Below are 7802 nucleotides of genomic sequence, written 5' to 3'. Positions count from 1 at the left end.
ATGTTCCACTGTAAAGTCCATCCCCTGTAGGGAAATGGATCACCTAAGCAGTTTGGGGTTTTCACCCTTCATTTGTTTTAGCCATAAGAGGGGCTTATGGTCTGTCTGAACAAGGAAGTTAGTAGCAAACAAGTATGGCCTCAACTTCTTCAGAGCCCAAACCACAGCATAGGCCTCCCTCTCAATGGCTGACCAACATTTCTCTCTAGGGTCAGCCTTCTGCTTATGAAAGCTACTGGCTGATCCTGACCTTCATCATTCAATTGTGACAGTACAGCCCCTACCCCCAATTCAGATGCATCTGTTTGGACAATTAACTTCTTGGAGTAATCAGGACTCTGTAGAATGGGAGCAGTGCACATGGCCTGCTTCAGGTCATCAAATACCTTTTGACAGCTAGCTGTCCACTGCACCTTTTTGGGCATTTTCTTAGAAGTTAAGTCATTCAGGGGTGTTACTATTGATCCATACCCCTTGACAAACCTCCTATAGTACCCAGTCAGGCCTAAGAAGGCTCTCACCTGAGTCTTGGTGGTTGGAGCAACCCAGTCTGGATTTTGCTCTGCAGTGGTTGAACCTGGCCTCCACCTACAAGGTGGCCCAGGTACACAACCTGACTCTGCCCTATCTGGCACTTGGTGGCCTTGATAGTGAGGCCTGCCTTTTGCAGGGCCTCCAGAACATTCCGTAGGTGGACTAGGTGATCCCTCCCAGGTGTAGCTAAAGACAGCAATGTCATCTAGATAAGCTGCACTGTAGGCTTCCAGACCTGTGAGAACTGTATTCACCAACCTTTGGAAAGTGGCAGGTGCATTCTTCAAACCAAAGGGCATCACCACAAATTGGTAATGCCCACTTGGGGTCGAAAATGCTGTTTTTGGCTTTGCATCATCAGCTAGTCTGATCTGCCAGTAGCCAGCTGTCAAGTCAAATGTGCTAAGGTACTTGGCAGAGGCCAAAGTATCTATAAGCTCATCTGCCCTTGGAATTGGATGAGCATCAGCCCTAGTGACTGCATTGAGACCCCTGTAGTCCACACAAAACCTCATCTCTCTTTTCCTACCACTGGTGTGAGGTTTTGGCACAAGGACCACTGGACTAGCCTAAGGGCTATCTGAGGGTTCAATAACTCCCAAGTCCAACATTTTCTGGACTTTTGTCCTGATACACTCCATGACATGGTAAGATTGCCTATAAATCTTATTTTTAATATGCAGACTGCCCCCAGTGTCCACTCCATGAGTGCACCAGGTAGTCTGACTTGGAGTCATAGAAAACATGTTTCTGAACTGATTGAGCACCTGTATGCAATCAGTTTGCTGCTGGGCATTGAGGCTGCCTGCCAAGGCCGCACCATCAACTGACCCATCATCAGGGTTCTGTGAGAGGAGGTCAGGGAGTGGGTCACTCTCTTTCCTGTCCCTCATCAGTTGTCATGAGCAAGCCCATGTCAGCCCTGTCCACATATGGCTTTAGCCTGTTGACATGGAGCACCCTATGGAGACTCCTGGGAGTTACTAGGTCTACTAAATAAGTAACCTCTCCCTTCTGTTCAACAATAGTGTGGGGTCCACTCCACTTGTCCTGGAGAGCTGCTGGGGCCACAGGCTCCAACACCCACATTTTCTGTACTGGCTGGTAAACAGTCAGTACAGCCTTTTGGTCATGCCAGGCGTTTTGCAGTTCCTGGCTAGCCTCAAGGTTTTTGTTTGCCTTTTTCATGTACTCAGCCATCCGGGAGCGGAGACCAAGTACATAGTCCACTATGTCTTGCTTTGGGGGCTTGAGAGGTAACTCACATCCTTCCTTCCCCAAACACAATGGACCCCTGACAGGGTGACCAAATAAAAGTTCAAAGGGGCTGGAGCCAACCCCTTTTTGTGATACCTCCCTGTATGCAAACAAAAGGCAGGGCAAGAGAATGTCCCATCTTCGCCTGAGCTTTTCTGGGAGCCCTTTAATCATGCCCTTTAAGGTTTTGTTGAACCTTTCAACCAAACCATTGCATTGTGGGTGATAGGGTGTGGTGAACTTGTAAGTCACTCTACACTCCTTCCACATTGCTCTTAAGTAACAGACATAAAGTTGGTACCTCTGTCTGATACTACCTCCTTAGAAAAACCCACTCTTGAGAAAATTCCCAACAGGGCTCTTGCCACCACAGGTGCTGTAGTGGTCCTAAGGGGAATAGCTTCTGGGTACCTGGTAGCATGATCCACTACCACCAGGATAAATCTGTGCCCAGATGCTGTTTGGGGATCCATGGGACCAACAATGTCAATCCCCAACCTTTCAAAGGGCACCCCCACCACAGGTAGTGGTATCAGGGGGGCCTTTATAGTGCCACCTGCTTTGCCACTGGCTTGGCAGGTCACACAGGAGCGACAAAACTCCTTTGTGTCTTCAGACATGTGGGGCCAGTGAAAGTGAGGGACAAGCCTGTCCCAAGTCTTGTTCTGGCCCAAGTGACATGCTAAAGGGAAATCATGGGCTAGGGTCAATAGGAAGCCCCTGAACTTCAGAGGTATAACCAACCTCCTGGTGGCACCAGGCTTGGGGTCTCTACACTCTGGATACAGGAGTACATCATCCCAATACACCTTATGGGGACCACTAGCATCCCCAGCAGCCTCAGCAGCAGCTTGCTGTCTGAGGGGTTCAAGAGAGGGGCAGCTCTGCTGCTCCTGGCTCAGATCTGCCCTGGGAGGGCCCCCTGTCCCCAAGAACTCAACCTGATCAGGCTCAAGCTCCTCTGGGACAGTTCCTTCTTCAGGACTGTGATCATCTCCCTCAAGAGACTGATCCTCCTTCTGAGTCAGGGGGGAAGGCTCTGCCTTAACCCTTCTGCTCCTCCTCTTGGATGGCACTTGGTCCATTGTTCCAGGATCCAAGGCCTGTTCAGTTTCAGACATTTTGGCCTGTGACCTAGTCACAACAAACACATATGCAGGGATGCCCAGCATTTCTGCCTGAGTCCTGAGCTCTACTTCTGCCCAAGCTGAAGTCTCTAGATCATTGCCAAGCAAGCATTCGACTGGTAGGTTTGCACTCACCACAACCCTCATAAGGCCAGTTACCCCTCTCCAGGAGAAGTTAACAACTGCCAGAGAATGGTCTGTTCTGACGTTGCTAGCATTGGTCACTTGGTACATTTCACCAAGTATAATCTGCCCAGGATCCACAAGATCTTTTGTCACCATAGTGACACTTGCTCCTGTGTCCCTGAATGCCAAAGCCTGTACTCCATTGATTAAAGGCTGTTGCCTGTACTTGCCCAAGTTACTGGGACTCACGGAGGGGGTCATATCCATGCCCCATCACAGACAAGAACAGCCTGAGTGGTTTCTCTGAATAGGCCAGAGCCCAACTCAGTACCCAGGGTCAACCCTACTAAACCCTTGGCTTGTGTACTCCCACCACCAATTGTAACTGCACTAATGGGAGCAGGTGCCTTAGGGGCATTGGTGGGGGCTGGAGTATTTTCTTTGGACTTGGTGCAATCGCTGGCCCAGTGTGTCTTTTGCTTACAGACTTTGCACCATGGTTTCTTTTGGCCTTTCCCTTTGTTAGACTGTGAATCCCCACCTGAAGAAGATTTTTGGGGCCCTTGTGAAGGCTTCTGGTCTTTACCCTTGTCCCCACCCTTGTCAGAGTTCTTAGAATCTTGCTTCTTAGGGTCACCACCTTGGTTCTGTACCTTCTGCCTCACCCTGGTTCTGACCCATTTGTCTGCCTTCTTTCCCAATTCTTGGGGAGAGGTCAGATCAGAGTCTACCAGGTACTGGTGCAACAGCTGCTTTGACAGTTATTAAGAATCTGCTCCCTCATTATCAGGTTGTACAATCCTGTGAAGTCACACACCTTACTGCCCAATAACCAACCTTCCAGAGCCTTAGCAGAACAGTCAACAAAGTCCACCCAGTCTTGATTTTGTACCTTTTGGGTATTCCTGAACTTTAACCTGTATTGTTCAGTGGTTAGGCCAAACCCATCTATCAGTGCACTTTTCAAGACCTGGTAATCATCAGCATCCTCTTATCTTACAGTGAGGAGCTTATCTCTACCTTTGTCTGCAAAGGAGAGCCATAAGATTGCGGTCTACTGCCCTTGGGGGACCCTCTGTACTTTACAGGCCCTCTCCAAGGCAGTTATCCATTTGTGGATGTCATCCCCACTCTGGTAGGGAGGGACAATCTTACTTAGGTTTCTATGGTCATAAGACCTATCCCTATCTCTAGGGAAGTTGCTGCCACCAAGAGACTCTAGTCCCTCCTTTTTTCTAGCTCTGTAGAGCTCTAGGGCTTCCTTATCTAGGGCCATCTGCTGTTTTCTGAGGTGAAGCTGAGCTTGCTCATACTTCAGCAGTCTCTCTCTCTTCTCCTGGGAGGTTTCCCTCCCTCTGTGAGAAGAAATAGAGGTCCCTACAGATGAGGTAGACTGGACAGACTCCCTTGAGAGAGATCTATCCCTTCTAACCCTACTTTCAACTCTTCCTGGAGGGACAAAGAGGGGAGCATTGTGCTCTTCCTCATCATCCTCATCCAGTGGAGCTGGGTTGTCCAGATCCTGATCTTTGTCATCAGTCTGGTCAGCAGCAGAGGTTGGGCCAGGGGCATTTCCACCCCTAGGTCCACCCTCAACTGCTGCCCCACCCACTCTGCCTACCCCTTCAGGTCCAAAAGGCCCTGAGAGATCATCCAGCCTGAGTATCTCCAAGAGATGCTGGGTGGTTGGGCTTTTTCCTGTCTTCAGCTTCCTAATAGAACATAAGGCCCTAAGCTGAGCAAAGGTGAGATCCTCATACTTATAGGGGAGAAGCCCACTGGCTTCTGGCAGGGACCCACTGGTTCCTGGCTGATTAGACATTACTAGTGTGGTGTGGTGTATTGCACTACCTACACTAGTGTGGCCCACTAAACTCTCTTGAGTTGTAGAAAGGGTGTGCTAAGTCCTTGACACACAACTCTAAGTTCAGTAGAACTTACTGTATACTAAGCTTGATATTATATGTACCTAAGGTACCTTTAGTGGTTTTCAGTTGATCAATTCAATTGAGATTATCTGGTAAAACAATAGCAAGCTGGAATCCCACACGCTGCACACTAATGTGAGAAGTTGGCCTGGTATATGCTGTCCACTAATTAAAGTGGGCACCTTGTACCAGTCCAAACAACCCCTTATGGTGATAGGTTAAATACAACCTTTATTGAAAGCTATCCTAGTGGTAGCTATGGAGAGCAGCCTTCAGGCTAAGTCTTGAAGGAATGTAAAGCATCTTGTTTTACCAGTCTATAATCTCTTGAATGACCAAATGAAAGGACAACCACACCAGGTATATATTCAAAATATATGTATTTAAGATAAAACACACCCCTCTAGTCTCTTTATGAGGCTGGAGTTCGAAGTACTTAAGTTACAAGTCAGTATTCAACAGTAAAAGCACAAATACACGTTTGGGCCCTAGGGGCGTACCAAACCAAACCATATACCAATAAAGTGGTATAAGAACCACGACTGAACTAGGCACAAGGCCTAGAGCCTTTAGAAGCGCTTGGGCCCCAAGGAACCACCCAAGGTAGTGACGTAGGGGACCCACTGGGGACGCGTGCAGTGTTAGAACACAGGCGCGAATTGCCGTTAACTTCTATGGGGAAAGTCGCAGTTGGAAAATTACAAGTTAAGGACACTTAGAGGATGACTACAAGCAAACCCTTTTGGACTTAGAGGTGTTTAGGGCCAACACCCACGGGAGCACCGGAGTACTTGAGTTACCTCACCCAGGGAAGCCGGGTGCATAGGTGTCTTTTGGTGTCGGGTCGCGGCGTTGTTCTCAATGGAAGCCGGCAAAGAAGTGCTGCTGTGTGAAGAGGAGAAGTGTCCGAAGAGATCCAGGCCTGGATTGAGGATGGAAGGAACCTGAAAGCAGAGGGGACAGAGTCTGGGTCACTTACCAGTGACCAGGGGTACGATAGTCCAATGCCCACACTTGTCGGGTGCTTCAGGTGAGTTGTCGGGTGTCTTGACTCTTCAGCCACGAGGTCCAGGAGGTGTCGATGATGACCAGGAGCTGGATTCGAGCTGTCCCACAAAGTCTGTTGAGTGCTGCGGTGTCGGCGACCAGAATGGACCCAACAAGCCTTGGCAACGGCAAGTCAAGTGGAAATAGAAGAAAGACGTCGGTGCAGACCAGCAAGGTCTGGGGGACTCACCCAGTGAGGGTAATTCCGGGCATGTCTGGAGCAACCAGTAAACCCCAAGCAGAAAAAGAGTTGCCTTTGTGGGGACCCACTAGCCAATGGGCTAGTGATCGTGAAGGAGCCTCAAGCAGTCACACTGGAAACTGGCCCATGTGTCACTCGTGGAGTGGAGGCCAGAGATCTTCAGAGCAGTTGGTGCTCAAGGCTGGGACTACTCAGAGCACAACTTCAAGGAAGAACAGGAAGATGATGTACCTGCAAAAGTTCACGGTGTCCAGGGCTCACGGTTCCACATCACCCACGACAGCCAGGGGCCACAGCTTTGCTGTGGACTCAGGGTAGCCTCGGGGAAGTCTGGAAATCCACCTCTGATGATGCAAAGACTTCGGCGTCCGGCGGGAGCTTCAGAGTTGCAGACCGGACAGTTGCTTCTTTGGTGCCTGCCAAGCAGGGGAGTCACTCCTTGACCCCAAGGGAGATTTCTTCAGTCTTCTAGTGGAAATAGAACGTCGAAGGTCCAGGATATATGTTACAGAGTTTCGTCCAGGGTAATACAAAGTCTCAAGGACTGGGTTCCTATACTTTTACTAAGATAGGGGGTTGGACATACTCTGGGGACCCACCTATGGGAGGGTTTGGAAAGAGGGGTGGTTACACCCATTTCCTTTGTCCAGTTTCACGCCAGAGCAGGGGCAGGTAACCCCTGCAACCGGTTGGAACTGGACTATGCACAGGGACACCAAGTGTGCCCCCAGTGCAGGACTTCAAAGCAACAGAGAGTGCTCCCACCCAGACCCAATACACATCTGCTTGTCTGGGGAGCTGGGTACACCTCCCTGTGACAGGAAACCTATTGTCCGGGCCTCCCCTGCTGGAGTTTCGGTCAGCAGCAGGAGGCCAGACCCGTGTCTGTGGCAGTGGCATCCATTTTGTGATGTCAGGGCTCTAGAAAGTCTTTACCGGTTAGACCAGTGGGTACATGTCTCTCCCTCTAGAACGGTGGAATGCTACCCCCACCACCAGAACTGGTGGTGGGGGGGGGGTAGTATTCCAAACATGTTTCCGTGCAGCCATTCCAAAGATAGCATTTACCGCAATGTTATAATGCACTTAAGAGTATATGGTCAGGCTGCACCACAAACAGCATCAGAGGAGGTACTCTGAACGCTGCAGAGGGGCTCTGCTCATGCAGGGGCACCCTCTCACATAACAACCAAGCATTCGGCCTTCAGGATTGTTAAGGCCTGCCATTGGAGTGACTTATAGGGTTTATATGTGTGTGCCATGGTAGTGATATAGGTAGCCTATACCACAGTAAGGGGTGCATGCACCACCTTACCCAGGCTGCAGTAGCAGACCTGTGGTGTCATTTTGGACTGCTTCCCAGGGGTGGCATAATACATGCTGCAGCCCCTGGTAGGCCTCTGAGGTACCTATGTCCTGGGTACATAGTATACCATATACTAGGGACTTATAAGGCACTCCAGAATCCAATTAGAGGTGTACCTAATGTACATGGAAACCATTTTAGAGAGGAAGCAGCTAGGCTGGGGTCCTGATTAGCAGGGCCACAGCCAGACTAAGGTTGAAAAACAGTGAAACACC

The sequence above is a fragment of the Triturus cristatus genome, chromosome 6 (genome assembly GCF_964204655.1).
Source record: "Triturus cristatus chromosome 6, aTriCri1.1, whole genome shotgun sequence".
NCBI classification, from domain to species: Eukaryota; Metazoa; Chordata; class Amphibia; order Caudata; family Salamandridae; genus Triturus; species Triturus cristatus.
This window is presented reverse-complemented; position numbering follows the sequence as displayed.